Below are 14,506 nucleotides of genomic sequence, written 5' to 3'. Positions count from 1 at the left end.
TGTTGAGATGTCCCCATGAAGACTGGTCTTTGGGAAAAGCATGGGAACAGTGCTGGTCAGTGTCCTCAGGTCCTGCTGTGGAAGAAAGCATCATCATTGGGGTGAAAGTCGCCTTTCTAACCAGTGCCCCTTATTCCCTGAGACCTGCCTCTGCAGGACTTCTCTAGAGAGTGGGTTTAACCTGCAAAGGAGAGCTTTCTGAGTTCTTCCCTTGTTCCTGTTTCAGATGAGTAGAAGATACTAGCAAGCCACAGGTTGAAAGGAAAGTGTGTCCTTCACTTCACTTAGATGGGAGCGAGGCCCTGTTCTCCTGGAGGGACAGCCATGGCGAGGAGCCAAGCAGGGAAGTCTAAGCGATGGGTGGGATAGGAAGGAGAGGGAATGGGGCTGCTCCCTGCCCCTCCATTTGAACTGAGTGAGACCTGAAGGGCTATGCTAAGGTGACAAAGGAGGGAAGGAGGAGGATGCTCAGAGGCCCTTGGAAGGAGTGCAGAGGAATGAGACCCTCAGTCTCCCTCTACAGTGCCTCTTTAAGAGGTCAGAATATTCCATGCATTTCCTATCTCCTGGGAAGCAGAATCGACCCTCTTCAGGAAACTTCTGCCAGCTCTGGAGACCCTCCCATAGAATTCCAAGGGCATGACTATGACAAAGTGTAACTAATTCATCAAGAAAGAGGTGCCCTTTGGCAATATGTCAGCAATACGGAATCTTGCCTTCATAGCGGCCATGGGGCACTTTGGAGGGAGATGTATTGGGGGCTACTCTGTTACTGCAGTTAATACACTTGAACCTTAGTGTTTCTTTGCATTTTCAACTTAAATATTGAAAATTAGAGTGTCTCTCTCCTAGCAAGGGCCTCGACAGGGCTTGGAAGGCACCTTCCCTGCCTCCCAAGCTTCTTGCCACTGTGCTTGGCTGTTCCTCGGTGGGAGACGGGCTTCTTGAAGAATTTCTCATTTCCTAATAATCCTTCACTTTTAAATTTAAAAGCATTTTTTTTTTTTTTGCTACCTACAGAATTAAAAAATAAAAATTAAAAAGAATCTGTCAGACTTGGCCTCCAGGCAATTTATTGCTGCCGGTGGTTTCCAGCTGGGCACGATTTGAACAGCCCAGCCACCTCCCCACCCTGCCCTGGTTGTGGGGACTTAGTACAGTGCGTCTGTAAACATCCACTCCTTGTTTGCACGGAAACAGTGCCCAAATTGGATCAAATAGCATTTCCTTTCTTTCATGACAGCTTGGATTTTTTTTCTTTTTAAGTGGCTTTGACAAGAGTGAAGGCCAAATTATTAAATCACCAGGTGACCCTCTCTGTTCATCAGCTGCTAATGAACTTGGAAAATTGAGATCTCAGCTGGCACACAAACTCATTTTGTTTGACAAAGGATCTAAAAGTATTTGTAAACAAGAACACATTGTTTTTGTTCTTTTTTTTCTTTTCCCCAATTGGCCCTGTAGTCCATCCACATGGACTTAGAGTCCCCCTAACCCCCGCCCTGCACTTGCCAGAGGTTTAAAGCACTGGGTGTGCTGGTTACTTCCATTGCATGAGTTAATTGTTGGCCACACAGCGGCTGGCCTGGGCTTCAGGTACACTGTTACCTGGTACGGGTTGAGTGGCCCTTATCTGAGATGCTTGGGACCAGGATTTTAATGCCATGGGATTTTCCATTGGCATCAGGTTGTCACTTAAAAAGTCAGATTTTGGAGCATTTGTGATGTGGATGCTCATTCTGTACTCATCTTGTGACTTTATAAGTTGTTTATCTTGTCTCTCCACTTCCTAATTCATGAAATGGATGGTTAACTTATAAAAAATGATGCGTATATGTACATACATACACACACATGCACACACATATATACACTTGTGTATATATTTATTGCACACACATTACGTATCTCTACACACAATGTGTATATACTCTCTGTATAATGTATACTATGGATACTGGATATATATTGTATGAACATATGTAGTATATGGTTTATGTGTAGTATGAACAATGCATATGTGTTTACCATGACGATTCATTTTGTGTTCATGAGTACTTTTAGCAGCTTGGACTTCTTAGAGGATAGAACGGCACATTTCTTTTAGCTTTTCAACATAGTATTTAATGTTGCACTGATAACACCTAAATTCTGAACTAATGTAAAAAGGTAAATTAGGGCATTAAAGATTTTTGCCTCCAATTTCTGCTCCCTCAAATCAATGCAAGAATTTAGTGGTTCTTTGGTTAAAGGCCGGAAGCTCTTGCCCTTTAACGGGACCATATGGTGAAATAGACCTTCTGCAGTCAGATTGCTGGGGTTTGTGTTCTTCTTCCCTCTTTTTCTGGCTGTGTGACTTTGGGCAAATTGCTTGATTTGTCTGGACAATGGGAACAGCACCGCCTAATCTACAGGGTTGGGCTTCAGTGAGAAGCCCATAAAGCACTTAAAAATGCAGACTTGGCCCAAAAGTACTGCCCAGAAAATGATTTAAAATAGGACTACTGATAATGAATAGTCTTACACATCAGCAGTGAAACAGCAGTTGTTAAGCAAAACCAAGTGCAGAGTCTTTGGGGTGGTCCCTGAGGAGGGGCTGGAGGTCATTTGATCAGTCACACATGGAAGGGGGATGAAGGGAGAGGGAAGTGAGAGAGGGTCTTCGTGATGCCCCGTCGGTCGATTTTACCAACTTCAAAGCTCCTTGGACTACGTGGCCCCTGTTTTGATCCACAGTGATAGACTCTAACCCCCACACTGCTCTGTTCCTGCCCACTCCTCCCAGCAGAGCCTGCTGATCACTCACCTCCAGGGCAGCGGGAGCCACTTTGCAGGCACAGATCAGGTGTGGCAGGAATGCTGCTGCTGTCTTGCTCCTGCTCTCAACCAGGTCCTCTGATCCCAGCCGGGCAGCAAGCAGGATTTCTCCTATAGCGTTGGCCACGGTGGACTCAGACAGAAACCTCTTCTGCCTGGAAGTCAGCCTGGTAGACGCCTTTTCCTTTCATGGCCACTCTCAATTTACCCATCTGTCTGCCTTCTTTTTCTTCCTGGGACCCGACTCGAAGAAGCTTCCGATACATCCAGGATTGTTCTTTTCCTGAGAAAATGTAGCTTCCACTTAAAGGGACCCACCCTCTGCTGAAAGACCCAGGTTCAGTGAACTGAAATACACTTTGCACAGCGCTGTGATAGATGTAGAAAACAGGCCTTGACTCCTTAGGTGAGCTCCTGAGGGAATCTCTTGGATTCTTGGAGACTTGGCCTTTTCACCTGCGAACTGGGGACCATAGCATTTATGTCACCTGATTATTGTGAACTTCACACCAGGCCACAGCATGTAGTGTGCTTAAATCTAGAGACAGCTTCAGAGAGTATGAGGGTGACTAGCAGGATCCTTTAAAATTTTTTTAAAACCACAGATTATTTTGGTGATAGCTAATCTATGTAATGGGGCACTACAGACCCTTTATTGTTCTGTGTCTTTGATTTTCTTTAAACTGAGGAATAACTGTCATGAATTTCACCCCTTTAAAAGTCTATCATCAGTGTAGTTAATCTATTCCCAGGTTGTATTAGGATTGTTACCACTAATTCCAGAGCATTTTCCTGACCCCCCCCCCCCCCAAAGGAGCCCCTTCCTCACTAGCAATTGTCCCCATCCTCCTCTACCCCTGGATCCTGGTAAGCACATTATGTCTCCGTGGATGTGGACTTGGAAATTCTTGACAGGTATTTCCCTTCTCGTGTTGAATGCTTTTGGACTATGAATCTTCTCATATTTTGGCCCTTAATACATATATTTTTTATGAGTTGATTTGATGGTGACAATGAAGATAAAACTGAAGTATCATGAACTGAGAACCTGACTTCCTTCCATGCTTTGCTCCCTAGGTAACTGGAGGCAGCTCATTGCTGTGTCTGAGCCTCAGTTTCCCCTTCAGTATTGTCTTGGAGAAGCGCCTCCTGCCCACACTCTCTCCAGGTGTGAAAGCAGGGACCTTGAGTCTGTGTGTGCATGATTAGCTTCCAGCAGGTACTGGTTCTCCTTGCTGCTGTCTCCTATCCACAAAGCTTTGGTTTCAGTGCTCTGCCTGAGTATGGAAGTGGATATATTGTGTGTGTATTTGTGTGTGTGTGTGCTTGCAGAACACAGTGATGCCATTCCAGGCAGCTGTCCCACAAAGACTGATGAGTAGTTTTTGTGAGTCACTGAGTACAGGGTCTGGCACGTAGGAAGTACCAGATAAATAGTCTCTGCTGGGTGAATGAGGGCTCACCCGGGGTAGACCAGTTGCCGTTTGCTCCTGTGCGATCTGCTCAATGAGTTGTCCCAAATGATCCCAGCTGGATGCTCTCTTGATCTTTGGATGGGGCCTCTGATGTCTGTTTCTTTTCCTCCTTGCCATCTTAGTTTCTGGAATCCATCAGTGTGAAGGGACAGATTTCGAAAACAAATGCTGTGAGACCAACAATTTACCTTATCCTGTCCTTTTCGAGTTGCCCGGGAAATGAAAAAAATGTCCAAACTAAGACAAATTTATTGGATACCAAAATCACCGGGCTATTGATTCTTAAAGCCAGACAGCCAGGTTATGAATCGGGTGATAAAAATGGAATGCATTTAGCTTGACTTCCAAGACGGGGACAGCTTTGTGTGTTATCACAGCTATTGGGTTCTGCTGAGACTCCCACAACTAATGAACTAGCACTTATTAACTCCACTGTTTACTTTATTTGCGGCGTCTGTCTGATGTGCAATGTGAGTGAGATAAATCTGAACAATTTGAATTTTATGGAAGCCTGGGTGCCTGGGATTTAATCTCTGCCTGTGAAGATGGCAGTTCAGAGTTCTCTCCCAGAGCTAGGAAAACAAGAGATTGTTCAGAGCCGGGAAAGGTTCTGCCCCGCTGCAGATGAGGGATGTGTATCTCCAGACAGGCGCTGGAATGGATGAGCAGATCCTGTGATTCAGGTGCTGGAGACGAGTTTGTTGAGTGCATGCTTGCCTTAATTAGGAGCTGAAGTCTGGAGAGGTGAGTGTCCAGCCGGGTCAGAGAGTGAATTTCGGGTTCGGTTCCTGAAGCCCAGCTTCATCTTCTTTCACATCCTTTAGAAAGGTGAAGGCGATTTAGAGAAATTTCAAGGCCATCCTGTCCGCCTTCAGCTGCCTGGAATCAGTCCTGCCTCTCTTGTCAGGTGGTCTCTAGCCACTGGCTACCTTTGGAACTGAAATGCCTCTTCCTGACTCTGGATGCCTTTTGCCTGATGGTGCAGGTAACTATTGCAGGTTGAACTGCACCCCCTCAGGCCCCCACATTTATATGTCGAAGTCCTGACCCTCAGTCCTCAGAATGTGACTTTATTCTGAGACAGTTTTGCTGCAGATGTTGCTTGTTAACATGAGGGTCATTTTGGATTGGGTCAGGCACTTGGTCTGGTAGGACCTTGGGCTTTTACATTTGGACACAGACATGCATAGAAAGAATACCACGTGGGGAGAGAGTTGTGCTGGCATAAGCCAAGCAATTACCAGAAGCTAGGAAGGAGGCCTGCACCTTGCACCTGCAAAGAGACACACCTTCGTCACACGCCATGATCTTGAACTAGCATCCAGCACTATGCGACCAGCCTCTGCTATTTCAGCCACCCAGTTTGTGGTCCTTTGTTATAGCAGAGCTAGCAAACTAATACAGTCGCTCAACAAGCAGTCAATACCACTGGGGGATAATTAATTGTGAGATAGGGAAGAAGGACAGAATAAACTACCATGCAGTACTTGATCAATTAATACTGCATACCGGATGATACGCTGGGCAATTTTTACCATGGTTAATCCTGGTTCTATCCCATACGATGTGTGTTACATGTGGGGTATTTGTTATTCAGCCCACAGTGAGCCATGGTTATCTGATCTCTCCAGGGGAATAATGATACACAACACTAAAGTTCTGGGCAGATTAAATGAATGTAAATGTTGTCAAGTGCCCAGAGCCAGACCTATAACAGGTGCCAAATAGCCACTATTCCTTGAGCTCCTTATATAACTAGTTCTAGAAGTTTAAAGTCATCCATAGCAGCCAAGATAAAGTCTGCATGTGTGGAGCAAAGGGATTTAGAGAACCTGGGGAAAAGTCACTCTTCTCAACCAGGTTGCTGTGCAGTGTCCCTAGCAGCACTGAAGCCCACTGCCCACAGGTGGCGACACCCCAGGTGTAGCCTCACCTGATGGATGTTCAGACATAAGGAACGCTGTGCTGATCCATGCTAGAACGTGACACCCCCGCACGTCAGCTGCGTGAAAGAAGCCAGGCAGACGAGGCCACATCTTGTGTCATTGTGCTCACACAGAACATCCAGAGTTAGTAAGTCCACAGAGACTGCAAGCAAGCTGGTGGTTTCCAGGGACGAGAGCTAGGGAAGTGGGGAGTGGCTGAGGGCTTTTTCTTGGCATGATAAAATGTTTTTTGGAGCTAAAGATGTTGTTTGCATAACGTGGTGCGTGTGCTACATACTGCTGGATTGTACACTGAAGGGATTCATTCTCGGTTCTATGGATTTCACCTCGATCATAAGAAAGCCACGCTCAGTCCTGAGGTCATGAAAGTGGCCCAAATCAGGGGAACACTGACATGGGTAAAGGGTGTTCCTGTGGAGGCCATCACCAGAGTAACTGAAGGTCCTGGAAATCAGGGCACCCTTGGCCTCCGTGTGTGTTTTAGTCAGCTTTCTCGCTGCTGCAACTGAAAGATCTGACCAAAACAATCATAGAGGAGGAACAGTTTATTTGAAGGCTCTCCGTTTCAGAGGTCTCAGTCCATAGACAGCTGGCTCCATTCTCCTGGGCTGGTGGTGAGGCAGGACATCATGGCAGGAGAGCGTGGCAGAGGGAAACAGCTCATAGGATGAGCAGGAAGCAGAGAGAGAGAGACTCTATGCTCCAGATACAAAATACCTGCAAGTCACACCCCCAGTGACCCCCATCCTCTAGCCACTCCTCACCTGCCTTCAGCTACTGCTCAGTTAACCTCATCAGGTGATTATTCACTGATTGGGTTAAGACTCTCGCAACCCACTCATTTCTCCTCCGAACCTTCTTGCATTGTCTCACACGTGAGTTTTGGGGGACGCCTCACATCCAAACCAGTGTGTGCGTTGCCCTTAGACTTTTTCTATGACCTAAAACAAATAAGAGCCCTACTTGAGCCGGGAATGCCTTCCTGACCCTCTCTCCTGTGGGTTTGGAGACTGATGACTCACATTTTCACAGCTCGTGACCAGAACTGTGTCTCAGGCCAACCCCAAGCCAATCCCCGCCCAAGAAGGAGGGTATTACTTTAACACACCCAGACTCCTGCAGCTAGAGGTCCTGTCCCTCTGCACTGTGCTGCCCACCTATGGACTGGGTCTGCTTTGACAGGGACTGTTCCAAAAATAGGGCACGACTCTCTGGGAGGGCCCCGCCAGGAGTCTTCAGTGCGGGCTCCGAGCCTGTGCTTTCTCTTCTGCCCAATCCAGTCCTCACATTGCTGTTGTTTTCTTAAACACAGACACCTTCTTTTGTGCTCCAGAATCTTCTGGAGCTGCCCAGGGGCCATAGGACCAAGTTCAAGTGCTTTGCTTAGTGTTCGGGCCCATGTGGTTCTCCTGGCCCTGGCTATCTGACTGAAGGTTCTCCACACCCTCTCTCTAGGCCTGAGTGCTCAGCGCTGTCCCTGCTTCTGGGCCCGCCCCGGGGCTGCTCCTCCAGCTTTCCTCTGCCTTTTCTCTCTTGGCCTTTTGAAATCGTGTCAATCACTTTGGCTCAGCTCCGATGGTTTCTTCAGAGAGCCTTGTCTCCCCTGACCCTGACTTATATATGTGTCTGTCTGTCCCTTACAGTCTCTTGAGACTGCTGGAGGTCGGAGACCCTGCCACATCCATTTCTGAATTCCCAGCCCCTGGCCGAGCACTGGAATCGAGGATTCCCAGTAGACTGAGATGAGTGGCAGGGGGCGGAGACACGGTGCCAAAGCCGCTGCCTTCTTTGCACCACTTGCGACCCAACATACGTATGTAAGATCTGCAAAGGCCTTGGGACCCAGAGAGCAGAAGCCCGGAGACCCTGCCGCAGTCCTCGGTGCTGGCTGGCCTTTTGCAGTACCGGCCATTGTTGCAGAGTGGCTAGGTGTGGAGGAAGCCTGAGGTTAGACGAGAGGTGGACCGTTGGGGCTGCACGGAGTCATGCAGGTCCTTCACACGTGTGCCGCTCCCGGGTGGAGAGGTGTGATCGAGGCCACGCTGGGACGTGAGGCTGGAAAGCAGAGGTCAGCAGGGGTCAGGCCTCGGAGGCCTTAGTTGCCATACGGAGGACAGCACACTGATTGGAAGTCGGAGCCTTGGGCTTTATTCCAGGGCCATCCTTTTGAACTGTGTGACTTGCCTCTTCACCTCTTTGAGCCTCTGTGCCCTTTTGTATCCAGTGCAGTCTCACGATGGGTCGTGCAGACTGAGTGAGTTAGGCCATGTGAACGTGTCCGTAGGCACCTGGGTATCCTGGTTGCGCGGTGAGCTCCTCTTTTCTAAGAACTCTCTCATCCAGCTAAATCCAGTTCCTCCTGCCCTTGCTATTTGTCCAGCCTGCCTTACTACAGAGGCTCCTGGGTCCTCTTCCTCCATTCGGTTCAGTTCTCAAGCCTAGAGTTGAACGTCCATCCCTGAACAGCACAATGTGGAGTCTGAAATATTTAAACCTGCACATTCCCACAATGAGGCCACTAGACACAGCACTTGAACGCTTGAAACGGGGCTAGTTACAAAAGAGATGTGCTGTTAGTGTAAGAGACACTTCAATATCAATGACTGGGTGTGGGAAAAAGATTGTGTTGATCGTATATTAAAAAGCTAATATTTGGGATATACTAAGTGTAGTAAAATTTATGATTAAAATTAATTTCTCTTTATTTTTACCTTTTTTAAAGGTGGCGATGGTGAACCGAATGAGTTTTATTACACTACCCGTTGTCTTGTTCAAGGAATATTGGTTTTTCATGAGAGAATCATTTCGTGGTGTTAGTTGTCCTACCTAATCTGCAGGGATTACATTTCAAAACCTCCAGTGAATGCCTGAAATCATGGGTAGTACCAAACCCTATATAACATTCTTTTTTCCTGTGTACCTATAATGATGATAAAATATAATTTATAAATAAGGCTCTGTAATAGATGAATAATAATAACAAATAATAACAGAACCATTATAGCAATGTACTGTAATAAAAGTTATGTGAATGTGGTCTCTCTGAATCTCAAAATATGGTTCTGTAGTCACCCTTGTGATGATGTAAGAGGATACGGTGGCTGCGTTATGAGACGAAGTGAGGTGAATGACATGGTCATTGTGACTTAGGCTTGGCTACTACTTAAGGGTTACTTGAACCTAAGTACTGCAATACTCTGACAGTCCATTTGATAACCGAGAGGGCTACTAAGTGACCAACAGGTGGGTAGCATATACTACATGGATACTCTGGACAAAGGGATGATTCACACACATCTTGGGCATGGTAGAATGTGACAGCATGAGATTTCACCACCCTACTGAGGTGGTGTAAAATTTAAATTTGGGAATTTTTTATTTGTGAAGTTTTCCTCTTAATATTTTCAGACCATGGTTTCAGTTACCTCTGGAAAGCAGAAGTGTGGGTAAGGGTATACTACTGTATATATATATATTTTTTTTTTTTTTTCATAGAATGATCTTTTTTAAAACTTAGATATGGTCCATTTATGAAGAGCAGTAACTTACCGCATGATGAGTTCACAGGCGGTTCCCCTCCCGCTGCCCAGATGTGGGAGTGTTTTCTCCTTTTTAGTGGCTCTTCCTTTATCAAGAACAAGGGCACACCCTATCTGTTAGTTCCCTTCCCTCTTCTACCTGATTTGTGGATGTCAAAGCAAGGAGCTGATCACGTCTGTCCATCCTTAGGATTTGATTGGATAAGCAGCTAAAATCCCATCGGTTCATTTTCATTTGAACGCTACCATATCTCACATGGTTCTTATTTGGTCATATTTTGGATTTCATTTGGTGTCCCTTGACTCTTGCACTTTACATCACCATGGGCCATCACTCAAAGCTGAGAAGGGGCTCCTGGGTTCTGACCCACTTGCCAGGCTCCTGTAGCCACGATGTACGGAGCTGATCCTTGAACAGGTCTCCGGACTCCCAGGGCTTTGGAAATGCTGCGAGTCCCATGCAGGATACAGACCGTGCCTTGGAGTTTACTTTTCATGAGAAGACAGGCAAAACTCTCAGGGGTCAGCAACGTGTCCCAACCACAGAGTTGAGTGAAAATAGGTGGAGGAAGACCGTGCTGGAGGCCCCGGTGAGGCCGCTGCCTTGATCTGTGACATCACAGTGTCTCTGAGACCAAAAGGACATGTGTTCCTGCAGCTAGAGAACTGGACTTCACAGCAGGATCAAGACCAACCGGGCTGGCGGGAGTGGACCTCACGGCTGTCACCACACAGTGAACTCCAAGTTTTCAGTGTTCATTCTGAGCATATTGAATGTGGCTTTTTCTCTTTGGGCTCACATGTTCAATTTTTAAACAGTGCCTCCAAGGCCAAGTGCCACTCTCCAAATGAAAAAAAAGCAATCGGGTGTGCCAGGTTGACAGGCCAAGGGCTGTCAGAGGAGGGAGACGTGTGAGGCCTAATGTGCTGAGACACACGTCGTGTAGCTCAGATGCAGCAGCAGCCATCAAAGTCTTCCTGTGTGTTCTCCCCGATGGAGCCGGGCAAGGAGGGAGCGTCACCAAAATCGAGCCTCGCGGGTGACCTCTGATGCACCCAAGGGTGTGTCTGAAGGAAACGCCGGGCCTGGAGCCTCTTGAAGCATTGAGCAGATTTCCTTTCTCACATTCCAGATGTTAGACAATCAGGCAGCTAGTTGGCATGCTTTCGATTAGAAAAGGCTTATTGAAACAATACTAGGGTGACCCCAAGGTACGGGAGGGCACACTCATCCGCCTCTTTATTCCCAGACACACATGGACTGTTCTCTGTGCGCCTTGGTATGCAGTGAGTGTCAAGCCGTCATGGTTTGTGCCCCAGTGAAGATTAAAAGCTGGTGGGTGCGGCAGCCATCCAGCATGTAATCAATCAAATAATCGGGTGATTTTGGAATTTGATGAGTCCTGTGAGGGAAATGACCCAGCTTGCTGACTGGCAAAGAGGGAGGTTGCTCCTCAGGCATGGGGTTGCCTGAGGAGTGTTCTGTGAGCAGTTAGCCTTCAGGATCTGTCACCCCATCAAGCAGAGAACAGGGGAAGAAGCATTCCAGCATCAAGAAAACATTTGCAAAGGCTATTCCAGAAGCTTAAGGGCCAGTGTGATTGGAGTAAGACAAACCTAAAGGGAGAGTGGCCAGAGGTGATGTTGGAGAGATCTCACAGGGCAAGCCAGGCAGGACCTTGCAGACAATGCAGGGTTTGGATTTCTTTTAAGAGCTGTTGAGGAACACTGAATAATTTTACTCAGGACTTGAATTAGGTGACTCGCTCAGTAGGCATAAACATGAGATGACGGTGGTTTCAGTTCCTACAGTGACCACAGAAACGGAGAGAAGTAGATATATCAGAGGCATATTTTAGAGGTAAAAATGGCCGGTTTGAGCATGTGCAAACTGGACAAGATGAGGAGGGTAAGCAAGGAATTGAGACTGACTCCCAGGTGTCTGGCCTGAGCAGTGGAGTGAGTGATGTGACCCTCTGTGGGGTGGAACAGTCTAGACAGAAGCACATTTGGAAGGGGAAATGAGAAGTGAGGTCTGGCGTGCATGAGGATCTATCCAGTGGGTGTAGGAAGGAGACCTCTGTGTGGATGTATCTGGAACTCAATGGAGAGGCCAGAACCAGAAACATAAATATGGTAGTCCTCGCATGAAGGTGATGTGCAAGACTTTGGCCTGGGGAAATCTCCCCTAGGGAGAAGAAAGTTGTGAATCTCCTACTGAATCCTGGAACATGCTTGGAATTTGCCAGGGCGTGTTAGGAGGAATAAGATGTATGAAATAAACATCCAGGAGGTCAGATGGTACACGTCTGAGCAGTTGACTGTAGAAGTGTCTCAGAGGAAGGAATCTGCCTGCCCTGCGGTGAGACGGCCCACCTCATTTGACTTGGAAGGTAAAGCCATGGAGAACAAGCACGGTGGCATTCTTTTGGAGCTTTGGATTTTTCCAGGAGAGAAGGAGGGCTGAGGGAGGCGGAGTGCCTGCAGAGGGAGAGTTTAATGATGAACTGTGGCTTCTAAGCTGAGCAAGAGAGAGAATAGAGAAAACCTAGACCTGCCTGCAGAGTGCTGAGGAGGGCCAGTGGATTGGGGTTCTCAAAGGCAGTGAAATGCGGGTACGATGGTGACCTTGGGGTGAGGGGGAGCTGGGGGCGTGGTAAAATGCGGGTACGATGGTGACCTTGGGGTGAGGGGGAGCTGGGGGCGTGATGTGAAAATCTTGATGTTCTGCTGCGTTTGTTAATAACAGGTTCTCCAATGTGGATTTGTTCATGGGAAGTGGCAGATGTTTTGAGTAGGCCATTTTTATGGTGGAGTTGGGATGGAGAGGAAGAAGACTATGAGAATGTGAGGTGGAAACTAAAGTCCGCAAGAATGAGGGAGTGGCCAGGAGTCGCCAAATGACCATGATAAGGACAGGGAAGGACAGTGAGTGACTAAGCAGTGGGGCCTTTGTCGTCCATCTGGCTCACTGTTGGTTGATCAGCTCCTGCGTGCCAGATACTGTGCCAATAACGCAAAAACCAGCCATGCGTGCACCGGGCAAGGTGTTTATGGACTGACCAGAGAGACCGGGTGGTACAACAGGCATCCTGCAGCAAAGAAGCAGTTTTCTATTTGTACAGAAAACGGTACTAGAATTTGAGTCCCAGGATTCCCGAGATCTAAGTCAGTGTCCTTTGCTTCTCTTTGTTTCTCTCCACCCTTTTCTAAGGTGGGGAGGACAACACCCTCTGTGGTGGTCTTGGTGCTCTTCCATCGTGGTTCCAATGTCAGAGGAGATTTTGATGGGAAGCTGGGGCGTGGGTCATCAGAGCCAGTGCTAGTCCAAGGGACGCTTTTGTTTGATTAGAAAATGGTACTTTTTCCTCGAGGAACTCTGCTTCCCTTGCTGGAAGGCTGCTGTGGTAAACGCACTTAACGCAGTCGAGGATGGGAAGGGCTCTAACTCGGCAGCCAGTCCCTGCACTGGGCGTGGGGGGAGCTCAGGAGTGGTGTCAGGCCAGCTTTGTGCATTAACCAGTTGCCTGCTAAGTGCTTTAGTATAGCGTTCTCCCCCATCACACGATGGGCGGGAATCACCCGGGGCCTCTTACCAGTGCAGATTCTGATTCAGCGGGGCTGGAGGGAGGCCAGAGGTTCTGTGTTTCCACGGGACCTCAGCCATGCTGGAGCTCTCGGTTCCACAGGTGGGTGAGTGTGAACCTTCCTTGGACTTAGAGGCTGGGCTCAGGGAGAGGCCTCAACACTAACACCAAAGACCTGGATCCTTTGCATCTAAGGGGTCCTAGTGTAAGGAAGAGAGTTTAGCTACTGCCCAGGAAATGTGGAGGACAGTGAAGTGATTCGGCATGTGCTCAGGTGGACTCTAGGCTCCCAGGGAAGCAGAGCCTCCAGAACTGTCCTTGCCAGAGTCCCACAGGAGCAGCAAGGACTTGAAAGTTCCCCAGCCCCAGGAGAGAAGGAAGGATATTCAGTATAGGGCCAGGGGGTGAGGGGATGGCCAGGGTAAAGGCATGCAGTGGTGATGACTTAATAGTTATAATGCACGTAACGATAATGAGAAATGAATAGCTGTTGAGGGTTTGCTGCGATAGGACCCATTTCATAATAACCTCAGTGAGGTCCGGCTGGTCACCCTGTTAGGCAATGTTGCAGCACTTTGTAGAAGGGATGGATGACATGGTGTGAGTGACAGGCTTCATCAGATCTTCAGTAAGGATCAGCGGCCCTAATCCTTCAGTTACTGTATGCACTAAGGATGCTTTTGGTATCCTAAGTGATTTATTTGGGCCATTTGAAGTATTTGGGCCATTTCCTTTCTGAGATTTATTTTTTCCACCGACATTTGCACCGTCTTCAGGTGCAGTGTGTCTACAGTGCACACATAGTGAACCCCCATGAAAAAGTCATTTCTAATGTCCATGATGCTAATTCAAAGACAGCCTCTGGTGTTGATGGCAGGTAGCTGGGGCAGGTGCTTGGAATGTGGGTTTCTGATTGGAGCCTTTTAAATGGCAACCAACAGCCCTGGAGGGCGTGTTCCCAATTAGGATACCACAGATGTTGACTCACTGCACCTAGCATGTAAATTAAGGCTCATTCAGATAGACCTCAGGGTGTGGGCTGAGGTATTTTGAGTTGCAAGCCTTATAACCAGACATAATGATTTAAGCTTTTAAATAGTCTTAAATTATAAAAGCAATGCGTGCTTCTTGTATAAATTTTG

At 47.6% G+C, this 14,506-nt stretch overlaps 1 protein-coding gene across 7 annotated transcripts in view; it reads left to right on the top strand.

Moving 5' to 3' along the window:
- LARGE1 (LARGE xylosyl- and glucuronyltransferase 1) overlaps nucleotides 1-14,506 on the top strand; it is a 493,033-nt gene that overhangs the window by 109,217 nt on the left and 369,310 nt on the right. The window contains exon 1 of one of the 7 annotated variants that reach the window (XM_079141606.1): nucleotides 12,027-12,170. The exons of the other annotated variants lie outside the window; for them this stretch is intronic. The gene's annotated coding sequence lies outside the window, so the exon portion shown is untranslated. Of the gene's footprint in view, nucleotides 1-12,026; nucleotides 12,171-14,506 lie in introns of those variants that run through there. 7 annotated transcript variants of the gene reach the window in all.

This window comes from Sciurus vulgaris (assembly GCF_902686455.1).
Source record: "Sciurus vulgaris genome assembly, chromosome: 5".
NCBI lineage: Eukaryota > Metazoa > Chordata > Mammalia > Rodentia > Sciuridae > Sciurus > Sciurus vulgaris.
Note: the sequence above shows the minus strand (reverse complement) of the source record. Positions and strands in the feature narration are given on the sequence as shown.